Raw genomic sequence first — 12,361 nt, forward strand, 5'->3', positions numbered from 1 at the left:
ATAATTCTTAGCTCTGAAGTCTCCCATGGAAACGCTTTCCTCATTTACAAATGACTCAAGAAGAGTGCCTTGTCTATCCTCACCTTCTATATGCACTGCAGCATTTCAGTACACAAGATGACCATATTCTATTAAACTCTAAAAGGTCACTACACACTGCTGCCATAAAATCAACTTTGTGTGAAACAAATGACATTTCTAGTACAAACACAATATTCAAGTCACTACAGGGATAAATGTGTGCCAGCTGCTTTTCAAAGCAAAACCCTTGTTTACAAAAAACCAGCGGACACAGCAAGAGCCAACACAGCACTGAAAATTAGTCACAGAACCTCGTCCAAAACAGACTTTCTTTTCAGAAGAACTAGGAATGTCACTAAATACGTATCTGGATTACCCATAGAGAGTAAGTTCTATCATGCTGTTTCAAAACTCATGAGCTAATGCATGCTTGTTGCTAAAATACCTTCTTCATTTGTCATAAAGCCGGCATTTTTTACTTGATTTCCTAGTGTTGCATCAACTCATCTTTCCATTAATTTCTAGAGCTGGCAAAATGTTTCCACAACCTTACTCAATACACAATAGATATAGTTTGTACCAGAAAATACTGAAGAGTTTTGCACAAGCAATTACACAAAACCAGTCAAAACTGGTACAAGGCAGATGTAAACACACCTGCTCCACTACAAATGACACTTACATGAAGCTTACTGAAATCCTGCTGAAATTATTACTATGCTTGACATTTTTGTTAAATCACAAGTTTTAATCTGCTTTAACTGTCTTGGCTACTTCCCCAAATAAGGATAATTTTGACTCGCACAAGTTGATGTTTTTACAAGAAATAGAACGCTGACTTCTGTTTCTCTTCACACGGTTACACACTCTTCAGATTTCTGCATTCTGAAGTTAGAAGATGGTCCAGGAACTTACTCCATACAAAACAATCATCCTTTTCAATTATTCATTTGTTTCAAGCTGAATCTGCATAAAAGTTTTGGAAATACAACTGCACCAAGCCATGCTTCCTTTGTTTGAGAGGCAACTGGCCTTAGATGATCGTGCCACCCAGCTGTCCTGCTGCCTCTCCTCCTGCAGCTCTTGGATGTATGAGCTTTTTTCAACTCAACAGCCAGGTACAGGCATCAAAACTCCCACAGGCTATGGAAGGCTTTGTCCTCCCATCATCAGCTGGGTGCCACAGAACAAACCTTTGGTGTACCAGCTGCAGCAGCACATCATCACGTGAGGAAACCAAGCCGAGATAAAACACCCCCTCTTGCCTAGCTGGCAGGCCAGGAAGGTAAGCAGGCAACACAGGAATAGGGGGAAAGGAGGAGGAAGAGGAGGAGACAAAACCTGGAGGGTGTTAGTAAGGCAATAGCAAAGATCGGGAAGCAAGCGGTGCCACAAAGGTGTGGCAAGGGGAATGACCAAAGGGGTCATAGAAGACGAAGTATGTTTGCAGCAGACATGATCAGAGCCCCAAATACACATTGAACTAGACTTTGTTAGTTCATCTGCTCTCATAACTTTATTAGGAACATAAGAGTAATTTAAACATTCTGTATTCATAACACAAATGTGAATTTATGAACACAACTTGTGCATTTGAAACCAACAGATTGAAGACTTACATATAGTAATTTGAACAAGCAGCTTCCAGTCCCCATCTCTTGCAGAAATTTTAGAACCAAGAGGTCTCATCATCCCAATTTAATTTGTTTTCAGAAAACAAGGAAAACTTGTTTTTTCCCCTCAACTCCTGTTTTCCCAGCAATGAATTAGCCAAATAAATAAGCTGGAGGGAAGAGGGGAGTATATGTCCCTGAAGAAACTAGTGCTGATTTAGCATACCAAGAAATGCTGACCAATGATTTCCATGGGTCATGTTTGTGGTTTATAAAATGTGAGTTATTTTAATAAGTTGTAGTAAGTTCAGGCCCTGAGACAGCAGTAACTTCAAATGTAATTTGAACAGACTTTGTTGTTGTAACAGAATAAAATATGGAAAACTATAGGTAAACACAAATGGCATTCAACTGAAAAAAAAAACCAAAGTTTTATCTCTTCTTCGGAAATGTTTTCTCTGCTACTTCCAGATTCTCTTTCAAAGCAGGTTAGTCAGCAGTGTTGCACAATAAGTTGTCCAGTGCTGATGATATTAAGTATGGCAACAAACCATATGAAAAACACATTCCAGATTTCTGAAAGCACCACTGCTCCAACCCAAGTCAGCTAGTCCACTTCTCATTTAATAACCCCAGATTAAACTGCTTACACCATATTAACCAGTCAGCCATTTCATGAACACAGACACAGATCTATAGCTTTTTAACAATTAATTGTAGTCTTAGGGTTTACCAATAGAAAATTTTCATTAAGACAAACCAAATTAATGCCACTTCCATTCGGAATGAGCGTCCATGGAATGGATTTAACCAAACTGCTTGAAATTAACTCTCACACTCACCAACTCAATCTTTTCTTCTGCACCGCCACTGTAGGCATGTCCATTCAAATTATATCCTAGAGGGATTTTTTTTTACACAATGCACTGATTCTTTAGGCAATATTTGGAGCTGGGTTTTTCAGAAGCATTAAAATAAAACACATTTCAAAAGTCTGTTGTACAAATCTATTTTCAGATATTTTAAGCTGGCTTCAGTTTTGGAAGAATCATAGTTTTACTCCATTAAAGACCCTTCTTGTCTTGCATACCTACAATAACCTACAATTGCGTCTGAAACGCACACTGTGCTGTTTAGCTATTCCACTACAACTGCTTTTGAGCTCTCATTGTCCCAGGTAAGGTCCCTGTATTTACGGATGTCACTTGAAGGCTAAGGAAAAGAAATTCTACACAAGTTATTTAGCCTGACGTAGGTGAGACGAACAATGGACAAGAGCCGTGCTGCTGTTAGCACAGCCAGGTTATTTGTGTGTACGCTTAGACTTAGATAAAATGTGTCAAGAAACAGCACAATCCTGGCTCTGCAGTAACACCATTTCTACATGGCAAAGTTGTAACAGCTTAGAAGAAATTAGGTAACGAAAGATTCTTACTCCAGTTTTCAAACGTCTTCTTTTAAAATGAACCGAAGTCGAAAAGACAGACCCGAGCGAGCCGTTCAAACCCAAGAACGCCCCAGCAGAACGCGTTCAGTTACGCTAATACACCGTACACGCATTTTCCGCTCTCGGCTCTGAAGATCAAAGTAACAGAGAGGTTCGGGAGGCCCCGCTAGAAGCACGGCAGGGACAGCACTGCCAGCAGCAACGCGGAGCCCCCTACGAAGGCCGGGCCAGCGGAGACACCGCCGGGAACCCCCCGCCGCGACCAGGGCTCCGCGCCAGTGCCGCTGGATGCCCGTTGCTCATCTCGCCCGCCGGCTGCCACGGCGCCGGGCCCCAGCCGCGCATCCCCCCCGCCAGCCCCCAGGTACGGCCCCTGCCGCAGGGCTCGGCGCTGGGGCTGACAGGCGGCGGCCACGACACACCTCCCCTCGCACCTGGCCCGCCGTGGCGAGCTGCAGACACCCTCCACCCACCTCCGGCCCGCTCCGCCACGCACCCCGCTCCCTGCTTCTCCTCTCGCGTCGCGGCGGCAGTCCCCGCCCGGGCCCCGCGGCGCGCACAGGCGGTCCAACCGCGCAGGGCTCCTCAGTGAGCTGCAGCCCGCAGGTACGGAGGTGGCCGATTCCTTCCCCCTTCCTCCTGGGCCCTGTCAGGGGGCGAGCGGCCGCCCTCCCGCGCGCTGCTTTCCCTCATGGCCGGGTCAGCGCGCCCGGAGCGGAGCCGCCGCCGTGAGCAGCCGGCGAGGATCCAGGCGCCCTGCACTGAGGGAGGGAGAGCCAAAAGGGAAAGGGGAGAAGGGAGAGGGGCTCTCTCCCGCGTTCCCAGCCACGTCCCTGCCGCTCGCCAGCCCAGGGCCGCTCGTACCTGTGTCAGTCCCTCCCGCCGGTTCACCCCAAGCTCTCGCCCCGCTCGGTGCCGTTCGTTTCGTTCTTCATCTAAAATGGCGGCCTCACACTCAGCGAGACATTTATCCTCCGCCCATCGACCTCTCGGCGCTCAGCTCCTTCCCTTTCGCTTGTCTCTCCTTCTCTTCCCGTCCTCCTCCTCCTCCTCCCCGCCTCCCGGCCTGACCGCAGAGCGCCGAGCTGCCGATTGAGCCCGCTCCTCACCGTCCCGCCGCGGGCCGCCATTTGAGAGCCGCTGAGGCGCTGCGGCTGCCCCCGCCCGGCCGCGGAGGGAGGCGAGGGCAAGCAGTCCCTTCGCCTCTCCTTCTCCATCCCCTCAGGGGGCGAGGGATGAGCTCTACGCTGAGCCGGGGAAGCTGGAGCGGGCCTCGCCGGGGCTGCCGCGCCGCCTCCCCTGAGTCCCGCGCCCCCCGCTCAGCTCTGCCCTGCGCAGGATGAGCCCCGAGGTTGTGTGAGGAATAATTAAGCGGGGCTTCGGCCGCTTCCAGAGCAGCGCTCGTAGGTCCTACCTGTGCCAAAGCAAAGCCTGTTTGTGCAGGGAACAGGCAGAAATTCCCAAGGGGCGGTACGTGCCGAGAGAGGAGGGGTGTGCGCTGCTGGGGAGACATAAAACACATAGCGTGGAACCTCTGTGCCTGCAGGAGACCGCGAGCAGCTGTGAGGCGGCGATCCTTTGTGTGCGGCCCGGCCAGCCTCCACCTGGGAGTAAGGTACGGAAGAGCTCTGCTGTCTGCAGTTACTGCGGCTGTACCACAGACCGAGCTCTGTGAGCTCAGGCTTGAAAACGCATATTCACTGCTAAACAGGTAATTTATCACCCCAAAACAAAACTTCCAAGCATAGCCATTGCAGAGTAAAACATCTCTCCTAGAACTGTTTTTTAAAGCGCGTACATGCTTGCATTTACGGTCATATAAGTTATATTAATTGTTAATTAAATAAGCACTCTCTAAAAAGAGCCTCCAAAATTCTCTCAGCCTTATTTGGGATTTCTCTACAGAAGAAAGTTTATTCTGCTATAAACCGAGGCCAGAGTTCAGCTAAAGTCACATTCACCTCACAGAGGCAAGAAAAAAGAGCAGCACTGTCTCTCCTAAGCACCAAATAAGAAAAAAACCCACAACCCATGCAAAGTCTGTAGCTCCTGGTGCCCTCCAGGAAGAGGTGTGGTTGCCAAGTAATAGGAGATTGAATTGGGGATGGCAACCAGGAGCTCCAGAAGGCTGAAACGCATTTCCATGTCTCTATAGGGTACTACGATTGAGTACACCATTCCCATGCGTTCTGGAAGTTATTCCGATGTAATAAAGCCCTCAATTTAGAGGATAATTGCTAAAAGATAAATTTAACTATTACTTTTGTAGCACTTTTTTTACAAGACAAAGCACATGGAGCTGTCAACCTTTCTAGTAGGAAAATCACTTACTCCTTTCTTTTTCTCATCCCCGTTGCCATGGGCTCATATCTAGCAGAAAAGCAAATCCAAACCAAGGACAACATTTTAAAGTGTGAATCGTTCTTTTCACATTCTTCTAGAGCAGCTTTTCTCTTAAATGGTCACATTTAAACTGAAGGAGTCCTCTGATGCGCAGGCACAGTTTACATGACTTTAACAGGAGTCATGTCTATGCATCCAACTGCAAGATTTGGCCTTGGAGAAACAAATAAACTCAAAGCACTGTGAACAATAAATATTCACACAGCTTAAGATTAATCATATCCATGTAGCACAGTAGACAAATAGAGATTTGCAAAATATGCAAAAAGAGTTTAAAATATTTTAATATAAAATACAAATAAGAACATGCCATGAGATGCTTAAAAGGGAAAGACCAGAGGGATAACCATCTCAAGAAGAGGTGATTTTGACACAAGACCTTTCATAAAGTTTTAAACTTCTTCTTTTAAAGAGTAGAAGGATGAAGGATTGTAGTCATGGAGCAAATGAATGGGGATTCGGAGGAAAGCAAGCCAGGTTTCAGATAGTTAAACAATGTAACACATGCAAAAGAAATATAATCATTACAAGAAAGAAAAAGAAAAGAAAACCAAGCAAAGAAACTGGAGCATTACATCACTAAAGCAGAAGGGAAACAAAACTGAATAAACTTTCCAAAATAAACTGAAAATTGTTAGCATTCTTCCCAAGGTTTATCTGTTTGTGTTTAGTGGTTAGGTTTACAACATGTTTAACATGTGAGTGTCCAGGTATGAAGACTTTCATTGACGTAGGCTTATAATAACGTCTTACATTTTCATCATCTGAAGTGGTTTCTACCTCTATAAAAAGCAGCCAGACAAGTGATTTGAAGGAGAATGAGAGCTAGAGTTCAGGGTGGGCTGAGTTAGTGACAGTAGCTATTAACTTGAGATACTAGGCAAATCTGTGGAGTGGTAATAGACTCAGGAAGTCCCTTTCATGCAGTGGGTATGTCAGAGGCAAAGCTATCTCAGCTTCACAGACTTGAGTTTCCTCACAGTTAAGAGTGGGATGGATGATTCTGAGTGACTACCTTTGAGAACAGTTTTAATACTGACTGCTGGAAAACAGCATTTAGACTGCAACCTGTTACTAATTTGTTGTGGTTCAGTTTGCTATGTGCAGTATTCACGTACTCCCAGTCTACTTCACTGTGGTTACTTGGGGAGTCTCAAAAAATATAAAATGTTTTAAGTGACATTGTATAACCTTCATTGTAGCTTTAGCACATGAAATACCTATAAGCCTCGGAAGAAGGAGTAGCAAGCATTAGTGTAATGCTGACTGGGAAAAGGAAGAACTGTATATATACACACTTTACAACAGAATTTTGGGTATCAAATCTTACTCCTTTACTCTTCAAGCCAAGGACTTCTATAAGACAAACTTTGCCATTTCATCCAGGGTTATTCAATCCGAGCCACATTGTACTGCTGCAAGGTTGTTGTTTTTTTTTGATATATACTATAAATTATTCTCTTATTACCCCTAAAATATTACTTTTATTACTTATTAGAGTTTTTTGTTTTATGGTTTTCAATAAAACTTTGCTTAGGAAAAGCTGAAGTCACGTTAGACACAAAAGAATTGCAGCATGCAGAGACCATGAAGAAAGTGGCCTTGAACAAATAAAGCAGTAGCAACCTGAAAAAGAAGCACTCCAAATAAGGAGCATCTTATTTGTGTGATGATGCATAAATTATTTATATTATAGTTCAGCTGAAAGACGTTAGTATTTCCCCATGTCACTGAAGTGATCAAAGAAGAGGGGTGGGAATGTAATTTATAGTTTGTTTGGATTTTTTCATGCATTCTCAAATTCATATTGCATACATTACTTTACAACAATAGGGCATCTTATATATGAAGCTCTTAGAGCAGCAAACTTGTTTTGGTGGAATGGAAACCATAGCACAATCTGTTCACATTAATTACTTTTGTTGTTTTATCCTGAACAAACTCTTAACTCTTTATTTTATCCATATCCAACTAAATGTGGGTGGTATTGGGCTGGCTACAGTGTGTACCTTTCTCCACTCTCTTCAGGCAAATAGTGAAGCTAAATCTTGGAAGTCTCTCTCTTCCTTATGAAAATAACACTCGATTTCCCATAGGTACAATGCAAAAGACACCTCCTTCCAACAGCTTCAGTCGTTATCATCAGTGCTAGATTAAGCATGTAGTGCCTTCATTACTTCCCTGGAAAGGCTGGCATCTGGAAGCAGATCCATTTAAGCAATTCCTGCGCTCAGAAAACTCGGGGGAAGGCAGTCAGGCTGGGACAGGGCTGCATGGGCTTGCATATCTGCAGGTTCCGACCCCCAAGGATTTCCTTCTTTGTCTCAGTACGATACAGAATAGACTGTCTGGTACAAACCTCAGAGATGCTGAAGCATGATGGAATAACAGCATATATTTTTAAATACACTTTGGATTATTTACTGCCAGGGTCAAGCTAACTTAAGTGCTTTAATACAAGAGCTGTTATGCAAAGTGTTTTTTGTCATGTTTTACGCATGCACACACCTCGTGAGACACACTGCCTGAGGTAAATACATTTTGCCATAGGTGCCTCCACAGTACTGCAAACAAGTTTTGCCTTATTTGTTCACCATTTAATTCTGTATATAAATCTAAGTTAGTATCTTTCATTTTTCCTTTCTTTCCTCTTTTTTACCACTTTAACACTTTCATTTAAAACACGTTTATGTAAAAAAAATATACAATTCCTTGTAACATCAAGGACATTATCCTCTGCAGGTTTGTGTATCCTTCCAAAATCAATCCCATCTCTAATACTATAATCCATCTATTAGGCAGTCATATTTACATGGTTCTTGGATTGTCCTTATATAAACTTAACAATAAAAATATTTAATAAAAACATCAATTGCAATAAATTTTGAAGACAAGTTTGTGTGGGAACACTTCAGAGTAAAATTGAAACAGATTTTCATTAAGCCTTGCAGTAATAAATAAACTATTCTGAGAGCAGTACACGATAATCTTTTACTGAAAAAATTGAAGTTATGTTTGCCTTAATTCACTGAGACTCACATATGAAACATTGTCAACAAACTCTACCAGTTTTCAGCCCTCCATATGCTCCTACTGTAATTTGTGGTATTATAGATATCCAGTGTCTCTGGGCTTGTTATATGAAGTGCAGCAGAGAATTTCTGGTTCTCCAATTTCGCTGCAATGCAGTTTGCTTCTAGGAAAATTCAGAGGCACTGCACTCCCCCATCCAGTTCTCTCAGACTCTTCTCCAGCCAGGGGGAGTTCAGTAGCTTTCCTGAATTTTAGATCTTCACTTGCAGTACTTATTACCAAGATTTCATTTTCTTCTCATGTAAAGAGAAGTTGTGACACATAAGAATGCTGGTCCTAACTTTGAAACCCAAAATGAAAGCAGAGGTCCTGCTAACAGACAGTTGTCCCTGCTCCATGACTCAGCTCATGTCCACTGACTCATTTGCTTCTATACACCTTGGCTGCCTCTTTGTTTGCAAATGCAGTACCAGCTGGCTGGAAAAAATACAATTAAACAATTAAAATATCACCAAAGCCACGTAGTTTCAAAGGGATCTCAGTTAAATGTTTTAAAGGGATCACCAATTAATGGTGACACATATAGTTGTATTTTATTAGGTGACCATAGCTGTGCTTTTACTCTGTAGGTGGAAATACATTTTAGGGATAGCAGTTAGATTCCCCATGCAAGGGTCAAGAATCAGAGTAATATTCCTTTCATCACAGACACAACTTGGGAAGCCTCAAAGAGAAGCATAAGACAAATATAGTAAGTTAGTGTACTGCCATATACCGTGAATATCAAAGCATTAAAATCATTTTAGAATAACGATTTATAGATTTAAAGTGAACTGATAGGTGCTACCTGCACAGTGACTAAATTCACAGTCTGAATAAACATTATTTGAGCTCAAACAAGGCAAAAAATTAACAAAATCTAGGCTTTCATTTGTGGCTATTTGAACAGTCATTCCTCCTTCATAGACAATAAATACAGCACTTTGATTTACACATGTATGCTATTTTTTGAAACCCAACCAAACTGGTTTATTGGGTTTATTTTGACTTTCTGAAAAAGTCTAACCACAATAAAATCTATTCAGAGCTAGGTACTAGAGTTTAAAAATAACAACGCATAAATAGCTCTTTCCTGACAAACATTCTTAGAAGCAGCCTGAATGTATAATTGCTCAGCTGCAAAAGGGTTTTTATGACACCTGATACAGAGCTACATAAAGAGACTGATCTGGCATGAGATCTGGCATGATCTCAAGTTGTACATCGGTTTTCCTGAGCATGGACAATTTCTAGTGTGTAGAACTGAACTGCATTCAATGCTGGGTTTCTCTAGAAGTTACTAATTGTAATAATGCACATTAGGATGACAGCAAAATTCCATTTTTCTATGAAGAATCACAAGTGTTGGATCAGTATTGATAGGGTGAAATAGAAAGAGGGGTGGATGTGCACGTATGTATCTGATTATATCAGAGTGTGTGTGTATGTTCAAAACACATAGAGGGATGATAGGCAACAAAAGGTAAAATTATGAACTTGCCTTTATCTTTTTATAAATCCTATTTGTTGTGATTCCTCATAAAAAAGCCAAACTTTCTGAGGAGAACCTATTCTTTTCATATGTATCATGTACAGAGACACTCCCATGTGCTCTTTTTGACTCCACGCTTGGCTTTTATCAAAGGTAGATTCTAAGAGACAAGAGAATCAAAAGCAGTCTAGCCAGCATATCTATCCAAGCTGCTCTCCAGCACTGCCATTCCCAGGTAAAGCCAGACTAATCAGAATATAGGTACAAGGTGATAAATACCTGGCATCATTCTAAATATCTGGCATCGTTCAAAGGTTCAGTGTATCTAGCAAGAAGACAAAAGTCCATTTTAACCACGTGCATACATTTGTGTACTAAGAGAAACAGAACTCTTATTTACTGGATTCTGCTATAAAAAGCTCTGCAAAGTAAAAAAGAAAAAAGGATTTGGCTTTCAGCACAAGCCTATTTATCCATTGTCTTTCAAGTTCATCTCAAACAGTCAGATAAACAAAGATAGGTGATCAAAGGCATACATTACCTTTGGCAATAGACCCCTGGTTTAGCTAGCCTTTGATACTTTGTACCTCGGTGTCACATACAGCAAGCTGTGCTTAGAAGGGTATGACAAGGGTATTGCAACATTATGTTGTAAGCAAGTAAGTTCAGAAACAAGTCATAAAAATAGGACAACAGTGACAGAGTTTTGTTATTAAGCTGATGAAGCTCAGTAGCTGTACAAGTATAAGTTCGTATCAGAACTGTCTAAAGTGTGCAGGGTTTCAGAGCTAGACTAAGGTCACTGGCCAAAATGTCAGTGTATGCTAATGGACCCCATCTCTGTTCCAGGTACCAGCATTATTGTTGTCAGCAGCAGAACACAGCAGTAGGTTTCTCCATGTGGAGCTCTGTAAGATGATGCACCAGTGGAGGTTTGCTATTAAAAAAAATGAATTGCATATGTATGTGGCTAATTTAGTCTGCAATTATAAAAGGGGGGGGGTGTTTTTGTCAGATGTTTCATGTCGTTTGCTGAGGCTTTTGTTGTTGTTACAAATTCATTTCTCTTAGATTAGACAGTGGTGAGATTGATTCTATCCATCAGGATATCATTTTTCTCCAATGGAAATGTCAGTTTTATTCTGTCTAAAACTTCAAATACAAAATGATGTTCATTTTGGTCTTATTTTTGTAAGCGCTTTTTTATTTTCTTTTTTTAATTTCTTTCTGCAAGATAATAAAACCCCAAAACAATGCTATGAGCAAAACAACTCAATTATTTCAACAGTAATTAGCAAAGACATCAGGTCAAAGGAATGCAAACATACAAGTCTCTTGCTATGCCTCACTGCAAAACTGTGGTGTGCTGCGTTAGGAGATTTGTTAAATCTTTCAGCAATTGCAGGGAAATAAGTATCAACATGTCTGCTTGTACCCGAGTATTTTTAATAGTTTCAAGATGTATATCTAATACTCAGATGTATTCAGATTAATTTATTCAGACATTCCTTAAGTTCAGCCTTATTTCTGGTGGAGACAGAAGCTTTCTATTAGCAACGAATTATGTAAGCCTTCCTTTTGCATTTCACCTACATGGAACAGTGACATAAGGAATTAGGTAACTGCTAAAACATTATTGCTGAGACATCACTTTTTGTTGATAGTCAGGCCAAATTTAAAAAAAGGGGGGCATTAAAGGCCTGTTTTTCATGAAGTAAGTGTTGCTAACATCTTTGTGAGTTACAGAAACCTGATTCTATGTTCACACACTAACGTTCAGACAGGAAAAGAAAAAGGAAAAAAAAGGGGGTTTTCCCCCTAACACGCATAAAGTTGAATGGAGGGCAAGGAATAGCAAATGCTTGTTACTGGTATATAATATACATTGACTTAGAATTCCAACTTGGGGGTTGATGACTTCAGCATACGACTATTTTAATTCTTTCATATATGCCATGCTATTACCTTAATTCTAAGTGAAGTATTACTTGCAGTATTATAGCGTCAGTGGTGCTTTTTAATGGTTCTATAACTGAAGTAAAGTTAAATCCTTCCTGAGGCAGATAGGGTGAAAGTCCAAAGCATTATTGCTAACTGAGGAGGATCAATTGCTGAGACATTTCCCCAGGACATACCTGACAGATAAACCTCTTTTAAGACTGTCTCTTGAAAATAAGTTTAGGTGGATTCTTTTCCTCCTCTTGTATAGGCCATATGGTGAGTAAGAAAGAGTATGACCTTATGTTGGTGCATGCAGTCTTCAGATACTTTGATCAAGCACTCTGGGTTAATTATCTGACTTTTTGTAGTTTT

The 12,361-nt window shown here is 41.7% G+C and overlaps 1 protein-coding gene across 8 annotated transcripts in view; it reads right to left on the minus strand.

Moving 5' to 3' along the window:
• RAF1 (Raf-1 proto-oncogene, serine/threonine kinase) overlaps window positions 1-4,513 on the minus strand; it is a 44,334-nt gene extending 39,821 nt beyond the window's left edge. For 5 of the 8 annotated variants that reach the window (XR_013957704.1, XM_080625904.1, XM_080625899.1 and 2 more), the window contains exon 1: window positions 3,946-4,089. The gene's annotated coding sequence lies outside the window, so the exon portion shown is untranslated. Of the gene's footprint in view, window positions 1-3,577; window positions 3,843-3,945; window positions 4,090-4,495 lie in introns of those variants that run through there. The other 3 variants (XM_080625901.1, XM_080625902.1, XM_080625905.1) reach the window with 3 other exon arrangements.
• Between the last annotated feature and the right edge of the window lie 7,848 nt (window positions 4,514-12,361).

This window comes from Psittacula echo (assembly GCF_963264785.1).
Source record: "Psittacula echo genome assembly, chromosome: 9".
In the NCBI taxonomy this organism is placed as follows: Eukaryota; Metazoa; Chordata; class Aves; order Psittaciformes; family Psittacidae; genus Psittacula; species Psittacula echo.